The sequence below is a fragment of the Astyanax mexicanus genome, chromosome 3, assembly GCF_023375975.1.
Source record: "Astyanax mexicanus isolate ESR-SI-001 chromosome 3, AstMex3_surface, whole genome shotgun sequence".
In the NCBI taxonomy this organism is placed as follows: Eukaryota; Metazoa; Chordata; class Actinopteri; order Characiformes; family Acestrorhamphidae; genus Astyanax; species Astyanax mexicanus.
In genome coordinates, this window is record NC_064410.1 from 29,040,945 (window position 1) to 29,059,736 (window position 18,792).

General features: G+C 40.2%; 38 non-coding genes across 38 annotated transcripts; all 38 read right to left on the minus strand.

Moving 5' to 3' along the window:
* Positions 1-603: 603 nt before the first annotated feature.
* On the minus strand, positions 604-676 carry trnav-aac (transfer RNA valine (anticodon AAC)). Its single transcript has one exon. It is a non-coding gene; the product is annotated as a tRNA-Val (tRNA).
* Positions 677-793: 117 nt separating this feature from the next.
* On the minus strand, positions 794-866 carry trnav-cac (transfer RNA valine (anticodon CAC)). The gene has a single exon. It is a non-coding gene; the product is annotated as a tRNA-Val (tRNA).
* Positions 867-983: 117 nt separating this feature from the next.
* trnav-cac (transfer RNA valine (anticodon CAC)) lies at positions 984-1,056 on the minus strand. The gene has a single exon. It is a non-coding gene; the product is annotated as a tRNA-Val (tRNA).
* A 1,257-nt stretch (positions 1,057-2,313) lies between these two features.
* Positions 2,314-2,386, minus strand: trnav-cac (transfer RNA valine (anticodon CAC)). The gene has a single exon. It is a non-coding gene; the product is annotated as a tRNA-Val (tRNA).
* A 117-nt stretch (positions 2,387-2,503) lies between these two features.
* On the minus strand, positions 2,504-2,576 carry trnav-cac (transfer RNA valine (anticodon CAC)). The gene has a single exon. It is a non-coding gene; the product is annotated as a tRNA-Val (tRNA).
* Positions 2,577-2,693: 117 nt separating this feature from the next.
* On the minus strand, positions 2,694-2,766 carry trnav-aac (transfer RNA valine (anticodon AAC)). The gene has a single exon. It is a non-coding gene; the product is annotated as a tRNA-Val (tRNA).
* Positions 2,767-2,883: 117 nt separating this feature from the next.
* Positions 2,884-2,956, minus strand: trnav-cac (transfer RNA valine (anticodon CAC)). Its single transcript has one exon. It is a non-coding gene; the product is annotated as a tRNA-Val (tRNA).
* A 307-nt stretch (positions 2,957-3,263) lies between these two features.
* On the minus strand, positions 3,264-3,336 carry trnav-aac (transfer RNA valine (anticodon AAC)). The gene has a single exon. It is a non-coding gene; the product is annotated as a tRNA-Val (tRNA).
* Positions 3,337-3,453: 117 nt separating this feature from the next.
* On the minus strand, positions 3,454-3,526 carry trnav-cac (transfer RNA valine (anticodon CAC)). The gene has a single exon. It is a non-coding gene; the product is annotated as a tRNA-Val (tRNA).
* A 117-nt stretch (positions 3,527-3,643) lies between these two features.
* Positions 3,644-3,716, minus strand: trnav-aac (transfer RNA valine (anticodon AAC)). The gene has a single exon. It is a non-coding gene; the product is annotated as a tRNA-Val (tRNA).
* A 687-nt stretch (positions 3,717-4,403) lies between these two features.
* On the minus strand, positions 4,404-4,476 carry trnav-aac (transfer RNA valine (anticodon AAC)). The gene has a single exon. It is a non-coding gene; the product is annotated as a tRNA-Val (tRNA).
* Positions 4,477-4,593: 117 nt separating this feature from the next.
* Positions 4,594-4,666, minus strand: trnav-cac (transfer RNA valine (anticodon CAC)). Its single transcript has one exon. It is a non-coding gene; the product is annotated as a tRNA-Val (tRNA).
* Positions 4,667-4,783: 117 nt separating this feature from the next.
* Positions 4,784-4,856, minus strand: trnav-aac (transfer RNA valine (anticodon AAC)). The gene has a single exon. It is a non-coding gene; the product is annotated as a tRNA-Val (tRNA).
* A 117-nt stretch (positions 4,857-4,973) lies between these two features.
* trnav-cac (transfer RNA valine (anticodon CAC)) lies at positions 4,974-5,046 on the minus strand. The gene has a single exon. It is a non-coding gene; the product is annotated as a tRNA-Val (tRNA).
* Positions 5,047-6,311: 1,265 nt separating this feature from the next.
* On the minus strand, positions 6,312-6,384 carry trnav-aac (transfer RNA valine (anticodon AAC)). The gene has a single exon. It is a non-coding gene; the product is annotated as a tRNA-Val (tRNA).
* Positions 6,385-6,691: 307 nt separating this feature from the next.
* Positions 6,692-6,764, minus strand: trnav-cac (transfer RNA valine (anticodon CAC)). Its single transcript has one exon. It is a non-coding gene; the product is annotated as a tRNA-Val (tRNA).
* A 307-nt stretch (positions 6,765-7,071) lies between these two features.
* trnav-cac (transfer RNA valine (anticodon CAC)) lies at positions 7,072-7,144 on the minus strand. The gene has a single exon. It is a non-coding gene; the product is annotated as a tRNA-Val (tRNA).
* Positions 7,145-7,451: 307 nt separating this feature from the next.
* Positions 7,452-7,524, minus strand: trnav-aac (transfer RNA valine (anticodon AAC)). Its single transcript has one exon. It is a non-coding gene; the product is annotated as a tRNA-Val (tRNA).
* Positions 7,525-8,021: 497 nt separating this feature from the next.
* trnav-aac (transfer RNA valine (anticodon AAC)) lies at positions 8,022-8,094 on the minus strand. The gene has a single exon. It is a non-coding gene; the product is annotated as a tRNA-Val (tRNA).
* A 117-nt stretch (positions 8,095-8,211) lies between these two features.
* Positions 8,212-8,284, minus strand: trnav-cac (transfer RNA valine (anticodon CAC)). The gene has a single exon. It is a non-coding gene; the product is annotated as a tRNA-Val (tRNA).
* Positions 8,285-8,591: 307 nt separating this feature from the next.
* Positions 8,592-8,664, minus strand: trnav-aac (transfer RNA valine (anticodon AAC)). The gene has a single exon. It is a non-coding gene; the product is annotated as a tRNA-Val (tRNA).
* A 117-nt stretch (positions 8,665-8,781) lies between these two features.
* trnav-cac (transfer RNA valine (anticodon CAC)) lies at positions 8,782-8,854 on the minus strand. Its single transcript has one exon. It is a non-coding gene; the product is annotated as a tRNA-Val (tRNA).
* Positions 8,855-8,971: 117 nt separating this feature from the next.
* trnav-cac (transfer RNA valine (anticodon CAC)) lies at positions 8,972-9,044 on the minus strand. Its single transcript has one exon. It is a non-coding gene; the product is annotated as a tRNA-Val (tRNA).
* Positions 9,045-9,161: 117 nt separating this feature from the next.
* On the minus strand, positions 9,162-9,234 carry trnav-cac (transfer RNA valine (anticodon CAC)). The gene has a single exon. It is a non-coding gene; the product is annotated as a tRNA-Val (tRNA).
* A 117-nt stretch (positions 9,235-9,351) lies between these two features.
* On the minus strand, positions 9,352-9,424 carry trnav-aac (transfer RNA valine (anticodon AAC)). Its single transcript has one exon. It is a non-coding gene; the product is annotated as a tRNA-Val (tRNA).
* Positions 9,425-10,497: 1,073 nt separating this feature from the next.
* On the minus strand, positions 10,498-10,570 carry trnav-aac (transfer RNA valine (anticodon AAC)). The gene has a single exon. It is a non-coding gene; the product is annotated as a tRNA-Val (tRNA).
* Positions 10,571-11,073: 503 nt separating this feature from the next.
* On the minus strand, positions 11,074-11,146 carry trnav-aac (transfer RNA valine (anticodon AAC)). The gene has a single exon. It is a non-coding gene; the product is annotated as a tRNA-Val (tRNA).
* Positions 11,147-11,263: 117 nt separating this feature from the next.
* On the minus strand, positions 11,264-11,336 carry trnav-aac (transfer RNA valine (anticodon AAC)). The gene has a single exon. It is a non-coding gene; the product is annotated as a tRNA-Val (tRNA).
* A 117-nt stretch (positions 11,337-11,453) lies between these two features.
* Positions 11,454-11,526, minus strand: trnav-aac (transfer RNA valine (anticodon AAC)). The gene has a single exon. It is a non-coding gene; the product is annotated as a tRNA-Val (tRNA).
* A 687-nt stretch (positions 11,527-12,213) lies between these two features.
* On the minus strand, positions 12,214-12,286 carry trnav-aac (transfer RNA valine (anticodon AAC)). Its single transcript has one exon. It is a non-coding gene; the product is annotated as a tRNA-Val (tRNA).
* Positions 12,287-12,593: 307 nt separating this feature from the next.
* trnav-cac (transfer RNA valine (anticodon CAC)) lies at positions 12,594-12,666 on the minus strand. Its single transcript has one exon. It is a non-coding gene; the product is annotated as a tRNA-Val (tRNA).
* Positions 12,667-12,973: 307 nt separating this feature from the next.
* trnav-cac (transfer RNA valine (anticodon CAC)) lies at positions 12,974-13,046 on the minus strand. Its single transcript has one exon. It is a non-coding gene; the product is annotated as a tRNA-Val (tRNA).
* Positions 13,047-13,353: 307 nt separating this feature from the next.
* trnav-aac (transfer RNA valine (anticodon AAC)) lies at positions 13,354-13,426 on the minus strand. The gene has a single exon. It is a non-coding gene; the product is annotated as a tRNA-Val (tRNA).
* Positions 13,427-13,923: 497 nt separating this feature from the next.
* trnav-aac (transfer RNA valine (anticodon AAC)) lies at positions 13,924-13,996 on the minus strand. Its single transcript has one exon. It is a non-coding gene; the product is annotated as a tRNA-Val (tRNA).
* Positions 13,997-14,113: 117 nt separating this feature from the next.
* On the minus strand, positions 14,114-14,186 carry trnav-cac (transfer RNA valine (anticodon CAC)). The gene has a single exon. It is a non-coding gene; the product is annotated as a tRNA-Val (tRNA).
* A 307-nt stretch (positions 14,187-14,493) lies between these two features.
* trnav-aac (transfer RNA valine (anticodon AAC)) lies at positions 14,494-14,566 on the minus strand. The gene has a single exon. It is a non-coding gene; the product is annotated as a tRNA-Val (tRNA).
* A 117-nt stretch (positions 14,567-14,683) lies between these two features.
* trnav-cac (transfer RNA valine (anticodon CAC)) lies at positions 14,684-14,756 on the minus strand. Its single transcript has one exon. It is a non-coding gene; the product is annotated as a tRNA-Val (tRNA).
* Positions 14,757-14,873: 117 nt separating this feature from the next.
* trnav-aac (transfer RNA valine (anticodon AAC)) lies at positions 14,874-14,946 on the minus strand. The gene has a single exon. It is a non-coding gene; the product is annotated as a tRNA-Val (tRNA).
* Between the last annotated feature and the right edge of the window lie 3,846 nt (positions 14,947-18,792).

An 18,792-nucleotide genomic window follows, 5' to 3' on the forward strand; every position in this document is an offset into this window, starting at 1 on the left:
GTTTGATGGGACAGAATCAAGATAGAAAAGCCCTGTTTCTGCCTGGTTTCGAACCAGTGACCTTTTGTGAGTGAGGCGAACGTGATAACCACTACACTACAGAAACAACTTGATAAACTCATTGTATACGATCCATATGGAAGCACATATTGCATTTTGTCTTAGTACAAGAACTTGTAGAAAATGTACAGTTTGATGGGACAGAAACAAGATAGAAAAGTCTTGTTTCTGCCTGGTTTCGAACCAGGGACCTTTCGCGTGTTAGGTGAACATGATAACCACTACACTACAGAAACAACTGGTTTACGTCACTGCATTAGGTCAACATGGAAGCACGTATTGCATTTTGTCTTAGTAGAAGAACTTGTAGAAACTGTACAGTTTGATGGGACAGAATCAAGACAGGAAAAACATGTTTCAGCCTGGTTTCGAACCAGGGACCTTTCGCGCGTGAGGCGAACGTGATTAACACAACACTACAGAAACAACTTGATAAACTCATTGTATACGATCCATATGGAAGCACATGTTGCATTTTGTCTTAGTACGACAAATTGTAGAAACTGTACAGTTTGATTGGACAGAATCAAGACAGGAAAAACGTGTTTCTGCCTGGTTTCGAACCAGGGACCTTTCGCGTGTTAGGCGAACGTGATAACCACTACACTACAGAAACAACTGCTTTCTGTGATTGCATAAGACCCACATGGAAGCACATATTGCATTTTGTCTTAGTAAGAGGACTTGTAGAAACTTTACAGTTTGATGGGACAGAATCAAGACAGAAAAAGCCTGTTTCTGCCTGGTTTCGAACCAGGGACCTTTCGCGTGTGAGGCTAACGTGATAACCACTACACTACAGAAACAACTGCTTTTTTTCACTGTATTAGGTCCACATGGAAGCACATATTGCATTTTGTCTTAGTATGAGAACTTGTAGAAATTGTACAGTTTGATGGGACAGAATCAAGACAGAAAAAGCCTGTTCCTGCCTGGTTTCGAACCAGGGACCTTTCGCGTGTGAGGCGAACGTGATAACCACTACACTACAGAAACAACTTGATAAATGCATTGTATACGATCCGCATGGAAGCACATATTGCATTTTGTCTTAGTATGAGAACTTGTAGAAATTGTACAGTTTGATGGGACAGAATCAAGATAGAAAAGCCCTGTTTCTGCCTGGTTTCGGACCAGGAATCTTTTGTGAGTGAGGCGAACGTGATAACCACAACACTACAGAAACAGCTTGATAAACGCATTGTATACGATCCGCATGGAAGCACATATTGCATTTTGTCTTAGTAGAAGAACTTGTAGAAACTGTACAGTTTGATGGGACAGAATCAAGACAGGAAAGACGTGTTTCTGCCTGGTTTCGAACCAGGGACCTTTCGCGTGTTAGGCGAACGTGATAACCACAACACTACAGAAACAGCTTGATAAACGCATTGTATACGATCCGCATGGAAGCACATATTGCATTTTGTCTTAGTACTACAACTTGTAGAAAATGTACAGTTTGATGGGACAGAATTAAGATAGAAAAGGCCTGTTTCTGCCTGGTTTCGAACCAAGGAGCTTTCGCGTGTTAGGCGAACGTAATAACCACTACACTACAGAAACAGCTTGATAAACGCATTGTATACGATCTGCATGGAAGCACATATTGCATTTTGTCTTAGTACGACAACTTGTAGAAAATGTACAGTTTGATGGGACAGAACCAAGATAGAAAAGTCTTGTTTCTGCCTGGTTTCGAATCAGGTACCTTTCGCGTGTTAGGTGAACGTGATAACCACTACACTACAGAAACAACTGGTTTACGTTACTGCATTAGGTCAACATGGAAGCACGTATTGCATTTTGTCTTAGTAGAAGAACTTGTAGAAACTGTACAGTTTGATGGGACAGAATCAAGACAGGAAAAACATGTTTCAGCCTGGTTTCGAACCAAGGACCTTTCGCGTGTTAGGCGAACGTGATATCCACTACACTAAAGAAACAACTGCTTTCAGTGATTGCATAAGACCCACATGGAAGCACATATTGCATTTTGTCTTAGTACGAGAACTTGTAGAAAATGTAAAGTTTGATGGGACAGAATCAAGATAGAAAAGTCTTGTTTCTGCCTCGTTTCGAACCAGGGACTTTTCGCGTGTTAGGCGAACCTGATAACCACTACACTACAGAAACAACTTGATAAACGCCTTGTATACGATCCGCATGGAAGCACATATTGCATTTTGTCTTAGTACGACAACTTGTAGAAAATGTACAGTTTGATGGGACAGAATCAAGATAGAAGAGTTCTATTTCTGCCTGGTTTCGAACCAGGGACCTTTCGCGTGTTAGGCGAACGTGATAACCACTACACTACAGAAACAACTGCTTTCAGTGATTGCATAAGACCCACATGGAAGCACATATTGCATTTTGTCTTAGTACGAGAACTTACAGAAACGTTACAGTTTGATGGGACAGAATCAAGACAGAAAAAGTCTGTTTCTGCCTGGTTTCGAACCAGGGACCTTTCGCGTGTGAGGCGAACGTGATAACCACTACACTACAGAAACAACTTGATAAATGCATTGTATACGATCCGCATGGAAGCACATATTGCATTTTGTCTTAGTACAAGAACTTGTAGAAAATGTACAGTTTGATGGGACAGAATCAAGATAGAAAAGTCTTGTTTCTGCCTGGTTTCGAACCAGGGACCTTTCGCGTGTTAGGCGAACGTGATAACCACTACACTACAGAAACAACTTGATAAACTCATGGTATACAATCCACATGGAAGCACATATTGCATTTTGTCTTAGTACAACAACTAGTAGAAAATGTACAGTTTGATGGGACAGAATCAAGATAGAAAAGTCTTGTTTCTGCCTGGTTTCGAACCAGGGACCTTTCGCGTGTGAGGCGAACGTGATAACCACTACACTACAGAAACAACTGGTTTAACTCAATGCATTAGGCCCACATTGAAGCACATATTGCATTTTGTCTTAGTAAGAGAACTTGTAGAAACTGTACAGTTTGATGGGACAGAATCAAGATAGAAAAGTGCTGTTTCTGCCTGGTTTCGAACCAGGGACCTTTCGCGCGTGAGGCGAACGTGATTAACACAACACTACAGAAACAACTTGATAAACTCATTGTATACGATCCATATGGAAGCACATGTTGCATTTTGTCTTAGTACGACAAATTGTAGAAACTGTACAGTTTGATTGGACAGAATCAAGACAGGAAAAACGTGTTTCTGCCTGGTTTCGAACCAGGGACCTTTCGCGTGTTAGGCGAACGTGATAACCACTACACTACAGAAACAACTGCTTTCAGTGATTGCATAAGACCCACATGGAAGCACATATTGCATTTTGTCTTAGTAAGAGAACTTGTAGAAACTTTACAGTTTGATGGGACAGAATCAAGACAGAAAAAGCCTGTTTCTGCCTGGTTTCGAACCAGGGACCTTTCGCGTGTGAGGCTAACGTGATAACCACTACACTACAGAAACAACTGCTTTTTTTCACTGTATTAGGTCCACATGGAAGCACATATTGCATTTTGTCTTAGTATGAGAACTTGTAGAAATTGTACAGTTTGATGGGACAGAATCAAGACAGAAAAAGCCTGTTCCTGCCTGGTTTCGAACCAGGGACCTTTCGCGTGTTAGGCGAACGTGATAACCACTACACTACAGAAACAACTTGATAAATGCATTGTATACGATCCGCATGGAAGCACATATTGCATTTTGTCTTAGTACAAGAACTTGTAGAAAATGTACAGTTTGATGGGACAGAAACAAGATAGAAAAGTCTTGTTTCTGCCTGGTTTCGAATCAGGTACCTTTCGCGTGTTAGGTGAACGTGATAACCACTACACTACAGAAACAACTGGTTTACGTCACTGCATTAGGTCAACATGGAAGCACGTATTGCATTTTGTCTTAGTAGAAGAACTTGTAGAAACTGTACAGTTTGATGGGACAGAATCAAGACAGGAAAAACATGTTTCAGCCTGGTTTCGAACCAAGGACCTTTCGCGTGTTAGGCGAACGTGATATCCACTACACTAAAGAAACAACTGCTTTCAGTGATTGCATAAGACCCACATGGAAGCACATATTGCATTTTGTCTTAGTACGAGAACTTGTAGAAAATGTAAAGTTTGATGGGACAGAATCAAGATAGAAAAGTCTTGTTTCTGCCTCGTTTCGAACCAGGGACTTTTCGCGTGTTAGGCGAACCTGATAACCACTACACTACAGAAACAACTTGATAAACGCCTTGTATACGATCCGCATGGAAGCACATATTGCATTTTGTCTTAGTACGACAACTTGTAGAAAATGTACAGTTTGATGGGACAGAATCAAGATAGAAGAGTTCTATTTCTGCCTGGTTTCGAACCAGGGACCTTTCGCGTGTTAGGCGAACGTGATAACCACTACACTACAGAAACAACTGCTTTCAGTGATTGCATAAGACCCACATGGAAGCACATATTGCATTTTGTCTTAGTACGAGAACTTACAGAAACGTTACAGTTTGATGGGACAGAATCAAGACAGAAAAAGTCTGTTTCTGCCTGGTTTCGAACCAGGGACCTTTCGCGTGTGAGGCGAACGTGATAACCACTACACTACAGAAACAACTTGATAAATGCATTGTATACGATCCGCATGGAAGCACATATTGCATTTTGTCTTAGTACGACAACTTGTAGAAAATGTACAGTTTGATGGGACAGAATCAAGATAGAAAAGTCTTGTTTCTGCCTGGTTTCGAACCAGGGACCTTTCGCATGTTAGGCGAACGTGATAACCACTACACTACAAAAACAACTGCTTTCAGTGATTGCATAAGACCCACATGGAAGCACATATTGCATTTTGTCTTAGTACGAGAACTTACAGAAACGTTACAGTTTGATGGGACAGAATCAAGACAGAAAAAGTCTGTTTCTGCCTGGTTTCGAACCAGGGACCTTTCGCGTGTGAGGCGAACGTGATAACCACTACACTACAGAAACAACTTGATAAATGCATTGTATACGATCCGCATGGAAGCACATATTGCATTTTGTCTTAGTACGACAACTTGTAGAAAATGTACAGTTTGATGGGACAGAATCAAGACGGAAAAAGCCTGTTTCTGCCTGGTTTCGAAACAGGGACCTTTCGCGTGTTAGGCGAACGTGATAACCACTACACTACAGAAACAACTTGATAAACTCATGGTATACAATCCACATGGAAGCACATATTGCATTTTGTCTTAGTACAACAACTTGTAGAAAATGTAATATTTGATGGGACAGAATCAAGCACATAGAAAGAGAGTCCTGTTTCTGCCTGGTTTCGAACCAGGGACCTTTCGCGTGTTAGGCGAACGTGATAACCACTACAATACAGAAACAACTGCTTTCAGTGATTGCATAAGACCCACATGGAAGCAAATATTGCATTTTGTCTTAGTAAGAGAACTTGTAGAAACTTTACAGTTTGATGGGACAGAATCAAGACAGAAAAAGCCTGTTCCTGCCTGGTTTCGAACCAGGGAACTTTCACGCGTGTTAGGCGAACGTGATAACCACTACACTACAGAAACAACTTGATAAATGCATTGTATACGATCCGCATGGAAGCATATATTGCATTTTGTCTTAGTAAGAGAACTTGTAGAAACTGTACAGTTTGATGGGACAGAATCAAGATAGAAAAGTGCTGTTTCTGCCTGGTTTCGAACCAGGGACCTTTCGCGCGTGAGCCGAACGTGATTAACATAACATTACAGAAACAACTTGATAAACTCATTGTATACGATCCATATGGAAGCACATGTTGCATTTTGTCTTAGTACGACAAATTATAGAAAATGTACAGTTTGATGGGACAGAATCAAGATAGAAAAGTCTTGTTTCTGCCTGGTTTCGAACCAAGGACCTTTCGCGTGTTAGGCGAACGTGATAACCACTACACTACTGAAACAACTGCTTTCAGTGATTGCATAAGACCCACATGGAAGCACATATTGCATTTTGTCTTAGTACAAGAACTTGTAGAAAATGTAATGTTTGATGGGACAGAATCAAGATAGAAAAGTCTTGTTTCTGCCTGGTTTCGAACCAGGGACCTTTCGTGTGTGAGGCTAACGTAATAACCACTACACTACAGAAACAACTTGATAAATGCATTGTATACGATCCGCATGTAAGCACATATTGCATTTTGTCTTAGTACGACAACTTGTAGAAACTGTACAGTTTGATTGGACAGAATCAAGACAGGAAAAACGTGTTTCTGCCTGGTTTCGAACCAGGGACCTTTCGCGTGTTAGGCGAACGTGATAACCACTACACTACAGAAACAACTGCTTTCAGTGATTGCATAAGACCCACATGGAAGCACATATTGCATTTTGTCTTGGTAAGAGAACTTGTAGAAACTGTACAGTTTGATGGGACAGAATCAAGACAGGAAAAACGTGTTTCTGCCTGGTTTCGAACCAGGGACCTTTCGCGTGTTTGGCGAACGTGATAACCACTACACTACAGAAACAACTGCTTTCAGGGATTGCATAAGACCCACATGGAAGCACATATTGCATTTTGTCTTAGTAAGAGAACTTGTACAAACTTAACAGTTTGATGGGACAGAATCAAGACAGAAAAAGCCTGTTTCTGCCTGGTTTCGAACCAGGGACCTTTCGCGTGTGAGGCGAACGTGATAACCACTACACTACAGAAACAACTTGATATATGCATTGTATACGATCCGCATGGAAGCAAATATTGCATTTTGTCTTAGTAGGGCAACTTGTAGAAACTGTACAGTTTGATGGGACAGAATCAAGACAGGAAAAACGTGTTTCTGCCTGGTTTCGAACCAGGGACCTTTCGCGTGTTAGGCGAACGTGATAACCACTACAATACAGAAACAACTGCTTTCAGTGATTGCATAAGACCCACATGGAAGCACATATTGCATTTTGTCTTAGTAAGAGAACTTGTAGAAACTTTACAGTTTGATGGGACAGAATCAAGACAGAAAAAGCCTGTTTCTGCCTGGTTTCGAACCAGGGACCTTTCGCGTGTGAGGCAAACGTGATAACCACTACACTACAGAAACAACTGCTTTTTTTCACTGTATTAGGTCCACATGGAAGCACATATTGCATTTTGTCTTAGTATGAGAACTTGTAGAAATTGTACAGTTTGATGGGACAGAATCAAGATAGAAAAGCCCTGTTTCTGCCTGGTTTCGAACCAGGGACCTTTTGTGAGTGAGGCGAACGTGATAACCACTACACTACAGAAACAACTTGATAAACTCATTGTATAAGATCCATATGGAAGCACATATTGCATTTTGTCTTAGTACAAGAACTTGTAGAAAATGTACAGTTTGATGGGACAGAATCAAGATAGAAAAGTCTTGTTTCTGCCTGGTTTCGAACCAGGGACCTTTCGCGTGTTAGGTGAACGTGATAACCACTACACTACAGAAACAACTGGTTTACGTCACTGCATTAGGTCAACATGGAAGAACGTATTGCATTTTGTCTTAGTAGAAGAACTTGTAGAAACTGTACAGTTTGATGGGACAGAATCAAGACAGGAAAGACATGTTTCAGCCTGGTTTCGAACCAAGGACCTTTCGCGTGTTAGGCGAACGTGATATCCACTACACTAAAGAAACAACTGCTTTCAGTGATTGCATAAGACCCACATGGAAGCACATATTGCATTTTGTCTTAGTACGAGAACTTGTAGAAAATGTAAAGTTTGATGGGACAGAATCAAGACAGAAAAGTCTTGTTTCTGCCTCGTTTCGAACCAGGGACTTTTCGCGTGTTAGGCGAACCTGATAACCACTACACTACAGAAACAACTTGATAAACGCATTGTATACGATCCGCATGGAAGCACATATTGCATTTTGTCTTAGTACGACAACTTGTAGAAAATGTACAGTTTGATGGGACAGAATCAAGATAGAATAGTTCTGTTTCTGCCTGGTTTCGAACCAGGGACCTTTCGCGTGTTAGGCGAACGTGATAACCACTACACTACAGAAACAACTGCTTTCAGTGATTGCATAAGACCCACATGGAAGCACATATTGCATTTTGTCTTAGTACGAGAACTTATAGAAACTTTACAGTTTGATGGGACAGAATCAAGACAGAAAAAGTCTGTTTCTGCCTGGTTTCGAACCAGGGACCTTTCGCGCGTGAGGCGAACGTGATAACCACTACACTACAGAAACAACTTGATAAATGCATTGTATACGATCCGCATGGAAGCACATATTGCATTTTGTCTTAGTACGACAACTTGTAGAAAATGTACAGTTTGATGGGACAGAATCAAGATAGAAAAGTCTTGTTTCTGCCTGGTTTCGAACCAGGGACTTTTCGCGTGTTAGGCGAACCTGATAACCACTACACTACAGAAACAACTTGATAAACGCATTGTATACGATCCGCATGGAAGCATATATTGCATTTTGTCTTAGCACGACAACTTGTAGAAAATGTACAGTTTGATGGGACAGAACCAAGATAGAAGAGTTCTGTTTCTGCCTGGTTTCGAACCAGGGACCTTTCGCGTGTTAGGCGAACGTGATAACCACTACACTACAGAAACAACTGCTTTCAATGATTGCATAAGACCCACATGGAAGCACATATTGCATTTTGTCTTAGTACGAGAACTTATAGAAACTTTACAGTTTGATGGGACAGAATCAAGACAGAAAAAGTCTGTTTCTGCCTGGTTTCGAACCAGGGACCTTTCGCGTGTGAGGCGAACGTGATAACCACTACACTACAAAAACAACTTGATAAATGCATTGTATACGATCCGCATGGAAGCACATATTGCATTTTGTCTTAGTACAACAACTAGTAGAAAATGTACAGTTTGATGGGACAGAATCAAGATAGAAAAGTCTTGTTTTTGCCTGGTTTCGAACCAGGGACCTTTCGCGTGTGAGGCGAACGTGATAACCACTACACTACAGAAACAACTGGTTTAACTCAATGCATTAGGCCCACATGGAAGCACATATTGCATTTTGTCTTAGTAAGAGAACTTGCAGTAAATTTACAGTTTGATGGGACAGAATCAAGACAGAAAAAGTCTGTTTCTGCCTGGTTTCGAACCAGGGACCTTTCGCGTGTGAGGCGAACGTGATAACCACTACACTACAGAAACAACTTGATAAATGCATTGTATACGATCCACATGGAAGCACATATTGCATTGTGTCTTAGTACAACAACTAGTAGAAAATGTAGTGTTTGATGGGACAGAATCAAGATAGAAGAGTCCTGTTTCTGCCTGGTTTCGAACCAGGGACCTTTCGCGTGTTAGGCGAACGTGATAACCACTACACTACAGAAACAACTTGATAAACTCATGGTATACAATCCACATGGAAGCACATATTGCATTTTGTCTTAGTACAACAACTTGTAGAAAATGTAATATTTGATGGGACAGAATCAAGCACATAGAAAGAGAGTCCTGTTTCTGCCTGGTTTCGAACCAGGGACCTTTTGCGTGTTTGGTGAACGTGATAACCACTACACTACAGAAACAACTGGTTTATGTCACTGCATTAGGTCAACATGGAAGCACATATTGCATTTTGTCTTAGTAGAAGAACTTGTAGAAACTGTACAGTTTGATGGGACAGAATCAAGACAGGAAAAACGTTTTTCTGCCTGGTTTCGAACCAGGGACCTTTCGCATGTTAGGCGAACGTGATAACCACTACACTACAGAAACAGCTTGATAAACGCATTGTATACGATCCGCATGGAAGCACATATTGCATTTTGTCTTAGTACTACAACTTGTAGAAAATGTACAGTTTGATGGGACAGAATTAAGATAGAAAAGGCCTGTTTCTGCCTGGTTTCAAACCAAGGACCTTTCGCGTGTTAGGCGAACGTGATAACCACTACACTAAAGAAACAACTGCTTTCAGTGATTGCATAAGACCCACATGGAAGTACATATTGCATTTTGTCTTAGTACGAGAACTTGTAGAAACTTTACAGTTTGATGGGACAGAATCAAGATAGAAAAGTCTTGTTTCTGCCTCGTTTCGAACCAGGGACTTTTCGCGTGTTATGCGAACCTGATAACCACTACACTACAGAAACAACTTGATAAACGCATTGTATACAATCCGCATGGAAGCACATATTGCATTTTGTCTTAGTACGACAACTTGTAGAAAATGTACAGTTTGATGGGACAGAATCAAGATAGAAGAGTTCTGTTTCTGCCTGGTTTCGAACCAGGGACCTTTCGCGTGTTAGGCGAACGTGATAACCACTACACTAAAGAAACAACTGCTTTCAGTGATTGCATAAGACCCACATGGAAGTACATATTGCATTTTGTCTTAGTACGAGAACTTATAGAAACTTTACAGTTTGATGGGACAGAATCAAGACAGAAAAAGCCTGTTTCTGCCTGGTTTCGAACCAGGGACCTTTCGCGTGTTAGGCGAACGTGATAACCACTACACTACAGAAACAACTTGATAAACTCATGGTATACGATCCACATGGAAGCACATATTGCATTTTGTCTTAGTACAACAACTAGTAGAAAATGTAGTGTTTGATGGGACAGAATCAAGATAGAAGAGTCCTGTTTCTGCCTGGTTTCGAACCAGGGACCTTTCGCGTGTTAGGCGAACGTGATAACCACTACACTAAAGAAACAACTGCTTTCAGTGATTGCATGAGACCCACATGGAAGCACATATTGCATTTTGTCTTAGTACGAGAACTTGTAGAAACTTTACAGTTTGACGGGACAGAATCAAGACAGAAAAAGCCTGTTTCTGCCTGGTTTCGAACGAGGGACCTTTCGCGTGTTAGGCGAACGTGATAACCACTACACTACAGAAACAACTTGATAAACTCATGGTATACAATCCACATGGAAGCACATATTGCATTTTGTCTTAGTACAACAACTTGTAGAAAATGTAATATTTGATGGGACAGAATCAAGCACATAGAAAGAGAGTCCTGTTTCTGCCTGGTTTCGAACCAGGGACCTTTCGCGTGTTAGGTGAACGTGATAACCACTACACTACAGAAACAACTGGTTTATGGCACTGCATTAGGTCAACATGGAAGCACATATTGCATTTTGTCTTAGTAGAAGAACTTGTAGAAACTGTACAGTTTGATGGGACAGAATCAAGACAGGAAAGACGTGTTTCTGCCTGGTTTCGAACCAGGGACCTTTCGCGTGTTAGGCGAACGTGATAACCACTACACTACAGAAACAACTTGATAAACTCATTGTATACGATCCGCATGGAAGCACATATTGCATTTTGTCTTAGTACAAGAACTTGTAGAAAATTTACAGTGTGATGGGACAGAATCAAGACAGGAAAAACGTGTTTCTGCCTGGTTTCGAACCAGGGACCTTTCGCGTGTTAGGCGAACGTGATAACCACTACACTACAGAAACAACTTGATAAATGCATTGTATACGATCCGCATGGAAGCATATATTGCATTTTGTCTTAGTAAGAGAACTTGTAGAAACTGTACAGTTTGATGGGACAGAATCAAGATAGAAAAGTGCTGTTTCTGCCTGGTTTCGAACCAGGGACCTTTCGCGCGTGAGCCGAACGTGATTAACATAACATTACAGAAACAACTTGATAAACTCATTGTATACGATCCATATGGAAGCACATGTTGCATTTTGTCTTAGTACGACAAATTATAGAAAATGTACAGTTTGATGGGACAGAATCAAGATAGAAAAGTCTTGTTTCTGCCTGGTTTCGAACCAAGGACCTTTCGCGTGTTAGGCGAACGTGATAACCACTACACTACTGAAACAACTGCTTTCAGTGATTGCATAAGACCCACATGGAAGCACATATTGCATTTTGTCTTAGTACAAGAACTTGTAGAAAATGTAATGTTTGATGGGACAGAATCAAGATAGAAAAGTCTTGTTTCTGCCTGGTTTCGAACCAGGGACCTTTCGTGTGTGAGGCTAACGTAATAACCACTACACTACAGAAACAACTTGATAAATGCATTGTATACGATCCGCATGTAAGCACATATTGCATTTTGTCTTAGTACGACAACTTGTAGAAACTGTACAGTTTGATTGGACAGAATCAAGACAGGAAAAACGTGTTTCTGCCTGGTTTCGAACCAGGGACCTTTCGCGTGTTAGGCGAACGTGATAACCACTACACTACAGAAACAACTGCTTTCAGTGATTGCATAAGACCCACATGGAAGCACATATTGCATTTTGTCTTGGTAAGAGAACTTGTAGAAACTGTACAGTTTGATGGGACAGAATCAAGACAGGAAAAACGTGTTTCTGCCTGGTTTCGAACCAGGGACCTTTCGCGTGTTTGGCGAACGTGATAACCACTACACTACAGAAACAACTGCTTTCAGGGATTGCATAAGACCCACATGGAAGCACATATTGCATTTTGTCTTAGTAAGAGAACTTGTACAAACTTAACAGTTTGATGGGACAGAATCAAGACAGAAAAAGCCTGTTTCTTCCTGGTTTCGAACCAGGGACCTTTCGCGTGTGAGGCGAACGTGATAACCACTACACTACAGAAACAACTTGATATATGCATTGTATACGATCCGCATGGAAGCATATATTGCATTTTGTCTTAGTAAGAGAACTTGTAGAAACTGTACAGTTTGATGGGACAGAATCAAGACAGGAAAAACGTGTTTCTGCCTGGTTTCGAACCAGGGACCTTTCGCGTGTTAGGCGAACGTGATAACCACTACAATACAGAAACAACTGCTTTCAGTGATTGCATAAGACCCACATGGAAGCACATATTGCATTTTGTCTTAGTAAGAGAACTTGTAGAAACTTTACAGTTTGATGGGACAGAATCAAGACAGAAAAAGCCTGTTTCTGCCTGGTTTCGAACCAGGGACCTTTCGCGTGTGAGGCAAACGTGATAACCACTACACTACAGAAACAACTGCTTTTTTTCACTGTATTAGGTCCACATGGAAGCACATATTGCATTTTGTCTTAGTATGAGAACTTGTAGAAATTGTACAGTTTGATGGGACAGAATCAAGATAGAAAAGCCCTGTTTCTGCCTGGTTTCGAACCAGGGACCTTTTGTGAGTGAGGCGAACGTGATAACCACTACACTACAGAAACAACTTGATAAACTCATTGTATACGATCCATATGGAAGCACATATTGCATTTTGTCTTAGTACAAGAACTTGTAGAAAATGTACAGTTTGATGGGACAGAATCAAGATAGAAAAGTCTTGTTTCTGCCTGGTTTCGAACCAGGGACCTTTCGCGTGTTAGGTGAACGTGATAACCACTACACTACAGAAACAACTGGTTTACGTCACTGCATTAGGTCAACATGGAAGAACGTATTGCATTTTGTCTTAGTAGAAGAACTTGTAGAAACTGTACAGTTTGATGGGACAGAATCAAGACAGGAAAGACATGTTTCAGCCTGGTTTCGAACCAAGGACCTTTCGCGTGTTAGGCGAACGTGATATCCACTACACTAAAGAAACAACTGCTTTCAGTGATTGCATAAGACCCACATGGAAGCACATATTGCATTTTGTCTTAGTACGAGAACTTGTAGAAAATGTAAAGTTTGATGGGACAGAATCAAGACAGAAAAGTCTTGTTTCTGCCTCGTTTCGAACCAGGGACTTTTCGCGTGTTAGGCGAACCTGATAACCACTACACTACAGAAACAACTTGATAAACGCATTGTATACGATCCGCATGGAAGCACATATTGCATTTTGTCTTAGTACGACAACTTGTAGAAAATGTACAGTTTGATGGGACAGAATCAAGATAGAATAGTTCTGTTTCTGCCTGGTTTCGAACCAGGGACCTTTCGCGTGTTAGGCGAACGTGATAACCACTACACTACAGAAACAACTGCTTTCAGTGATTGCATAAGACCCACATGGAAGCACATATTGCATTTTGTCTTAGTACGAGAACTTATAGAAACTTTACAGTTTGATGGGACAGAATCAAGACAGAAAAAGTCTGTTTCTGCCTGGTTTCGAACCAGGGACCTTTCGCGCGTGAGGCGAACGTGATAACCACTACACTACAGAAACAACTTGATAAATGCATTGTATACGATCCGCATGGAAGCACATATTGCATTTTGTCTTAGTACGACAACTTGTAGAAAATGTACAGTTTGATGGGACAGAATCAAGATAGAAAAGTCTTGTTTCTGCCTGGTTTCGAACCAGGGACTTTTCGCGTGTTAGGCGAACCTGATAACCACTACACTACAGAAACAACTTGATAAACGCATTGTATACGATCCGCATGGAAGCATATATTGCATTTTGTCTTAGCACGACAACTTGTAGAAAATGTACAGTTTGATGGGACAGAATCAAGATAGAAGAGTTCTGTTTCTGCCTGGTTTCGAACCAGGGACCTTTCGCGTGTTAGGCGAACGTGATAACCACTACACTACAGAAACAACTGCTTTCAATGATTGCATAAGACCCACATGGAAGCACATATTGCATTTTGTCTTAGTACGAGAACTTATAGAAACTTTACAGTTTGATGGGACAGAATCAAGACAGAAAAAGTCTGTTTCTGCCTGGTTTCGAACCAGGGACCTTTCGCGTGTGAGGCGAACGTGATAACCACTACACTACAAAAACAACTTGATAAATGCATTGTATACGATCCGCATGGAAGCACATATTGCATTTTGTCTTAGTACAACAACTAGTAGAAAATGTACAGTTTGATGGGACAGAATCAAGATAGAAAAGTCTTGTTTCTGCCTGGTTTCGAACCAGGGACCTTTCGCGTGTTAGGCGAACGTGATAACCACTACACTACAGAAACAACTTGATAAACTCATGGTATACGATCCACATGGAAGCACATATTGCATTTTGTCTTAGTACAACAACTAGTAGAAAATGTAGTGTTTGATGGGACAGAATCAAGATAGAAGAGTCCTGTTTCTGCCTGCTTTCGAACCAGGGACCTTTCGCATGTTAGGCGAACGTGATAACCACTACACTAAAGAAACTACTGCTTTCAGTGATTGCATGAGACCCACATGGAAGCACATATTGCATTTTGTCTTAGTAACTTTACAGTTTGATGGGACAGAATCAAGACAGAAAAAGCCTGTTTCTGCCTGGTTTCGAAACAGGGACCTTTCCTTGTTAGGCGAACGTGATAACCACTACACTACAGAAACAACTTGATAAACTCATGGTATACAATCCACATGGAAGCACATATTGCATTTTGTCTTACAGTTTTTCTCCATTGGTTTGGCTCATTTCTTGAAACTGAGATGACATTCTCAAAATAACATGGACAAATTCCCAAACTAACTTGCGGTTCCTCATAACAGAATGGCATTTCTCATTGCTTTCATCACATTTCAAATGCTTTGTACATGTCTCAAGCACTTAGTACATCTTTGCAAATGGTTTTGTACAAGTAGCCTACACTTAACACAATCATCCTACATTTAGTACATTTTCCAAAAGAATGCATCTTGTTGATCTATCTTAATTGGTTAGTTCTCAGTGTAATGGTTGTTCTCTTCAAAACATGTCAGCACAATTTCATCATATAAGTCATCATCTGCAGAATAGTCTGCTCAATTCTCAAAATGAATTAAGAAATTGTAATACAATACAGAACACATATTTTGGAACATTTCATAAATTCATTACAATCAGGTGAGTAGGTAACAGATGAAAGCAGGTTTTGACGAAAATGAGTGTCCCACATTACTGGTGACCAATCCATCAGTTTGTTGTCTATTATTTTGAATGCTGGCATTGCTCTATATACAGTACAGTGGATATAAAAAGTCTACACACCCCTGTTCAAATGCCAGGTTTTTGTGTTGTAAAAAAATTAAAGCAAGACAAATAATTTCATAACTTTTTTCACATTTAATGTGACCTATAACCTGTACAATGCAATTAAAAAACAAACATAAATCTTTACAGCGAAAAAATATAAAACAAAAAACTTAAAATCACCTGGTTAAATACATATAACTAATACTTTGTTGCAACATCTTTTGCATTTATTACAGCACTCAGTCTTTTTGGGTAGGAACCTATCAGCGTGACACATCTTGATGTGGCAAAATTTGCCCACTCTTCTTTGCATAACTGCTCAAAATCTGACAAAATGTGAGGGCATCTCCTGTGCCCAGCCCTCTTCAGATTACCCCACAGATGTTCAATGGGATTCAGGTCTGGATTCAGGCTGGGCCATTCCAAAGCCTTAATCTTATATCGCTGAAGCCATTCTTTTGTTGATTTAGATGTGTCCTTTGTGTCATTGTTGTGCTGAAAGATGAAGTTCCTTTTCATCTTCAGTTTTCTACCAGAGGCCGAAGGTTTTTGCCAATACTGACTGGTATTTGGAACTGTTGAAAATTCCGTCCACCCTGAATAAAGCCCCAGTTCCAGCTGAAGAAAAACAGCCCCAAAGTATGATGCTGCCACCACCATGCTTCACTGTAGGTATGCTGTTCTTTTGGTGACGAGCAGTGTTGCTTTTGCGCCTAATATACCTTTTGGAATTATGTCCAAAACGTTTAACCTTGGTTTCATTAAACCATAACACATTTTCCCACATGCGTTTGGTAGATATCAGATGAATTTTTGGAAAATTAAGTAGAGCTTAGATGTTTTCTGGATGTTTGTTTTGCACAGACATATGAAGAAGTCGGCAGATTGTTGTCACATGTACTACACAGCCAGTACTTGCCAGAAATTCTTGCAGCTCCTTCAGTGCTGCTGTCGGCCTCTTGGCAGCCTCCTTGACCAATTTTCCTCTTGTCTTATCATCAATTTTTGTCAAATGTCTTGTTCTTGGTAATGTCTTGTTGTGCCATGTTTTCTCCAATTGATGATGACAGTCTTCAAAGTGTTCCATGGTATATTTAATGACTTTTGTAGCCTTCACTTGACTGATATCTATGAATAATGAGATACCTCTGATGCTCTTGCATCTCTTTGTGGACCATGGCTTGTGCTGAAAGATGTGGCTACAAAAATATCAGGACAAGCCTACTAGAACAGTTAAACTTTATTTGGAGTTGATCAGAGGCACTTTAATTGTTGACAGGTGTGTGCTGACTCCAATTTAAAGTGAGTTTGAAGGTTATTGGTTAAATTTGAACACAGCAACACCCCTAGTTATAAAAGGGTGTGCACACTTATGCAACCTCAATATCTCAGTTGTTTATTTTTACTTCACCTCCCTGAAAGATTTCTGTTTGTTTTTCAATTGCATTGTACAGGTTATAGGTCACATTACAGGTAGAAATTATTTGTCTTATTGTAATTTTTTTTACATCACAAAAACCTACCATTTGAACAGGGGTGTGTAGACTTTTTCTATCCACTGTATACATCTTGGCCTGGTGCTAGTTCTTTGATGCTAGTCCTGTGATTATATAACGATGATATAGTCCTGTGATGATATAATGATTATATAGTCCTGTGGCGATCAGTGTAGAGGATGGCTCAGGCATTCTTCCCACAGTGCATTGCTAAAGAACATATCAGATGCAATGTTGATGAGAATTTATGGCCAAACAGACTGCAGCGGATGGATGGCCAGGAAGGTGATGGAGAGAGGGGAGTGACACAGAGTAGTCAGAATGTTACTGTATTGCATTTGTGATGCTTGACTATTTTTTCACCTACTGTAATGTATTTTGTTTTGTTTTTGCAGGTTTTTGTAATTTGTATACATAGTATATTTGATACATTTTCCTTAGTATTTTCTTTTCTTTCTACCTAATGTAATGTGTAAAAATGTACTTGTAAATAAAAATAGTTACAATTTCCTCAGCAGAAAGAGTGCAGTGTGTGTGGTGTGAATATTGTATTCCTTTAGCTAGACCTCTGCCATAAAGACAAAACATCTAAGCATTTTGACTTGCAGTACTTACACAATGCCAAAGGGACAATGCATTTTGGGGGCACTGATGATTTGTGTGAGAAAGGAAATCAGTTTTGACACATGGGTAAACTGTTTTTGGAGCGATATGAGCAGTGATGAGGATCCATGTAGTTTTGCTGCACCGTCCAGTTTATTTTGACAGATGGACAAAATTAATGAAAATGTGCCAAAGCAATTGAGAAGGATCTATGCCATTTTTATGGTACTGACTATTTATATGGGAGAAAGACTTCATTTTGAAGCAAGAATGAACGTTTTGGGAGACATATGACATTTTGCTGGTTATCTGAAGTGTTGTGAAGAACTGTAAGTCTGTTTGGCCAATTTACCTTTTAGTTATAGGAATGTCATCTCAGTTTCAAGAAATGAGCCAAACCAATTGAGAAAAACTGTAGTACGAAAACTTGTAGAAACTTTACAGTTTGATGGGACAGAATCAAGACAGAAAAAGCCTGTTTCTGCCTGGTTTCGAAACAGGGACCTTTCCTTGTTAGGCGAACGTGATAACCACTACACTACAGAAACAACTTGATAAACTCATGGTATACAATCCACATGGAAGCACATATTGCATTTTGTCTTACAGTTTTTCTCCATTGGTTTGGCTCATTTCTTGAAACTGAGATGACATTCTCAAAATAACATGGACAAATTCCCAAACTAACTTGCGGTTCCTCATAACAGAATGGCATTTCTCATTGCTTTCATCACATTTCAAATGCTTTGTACATGTCTCAA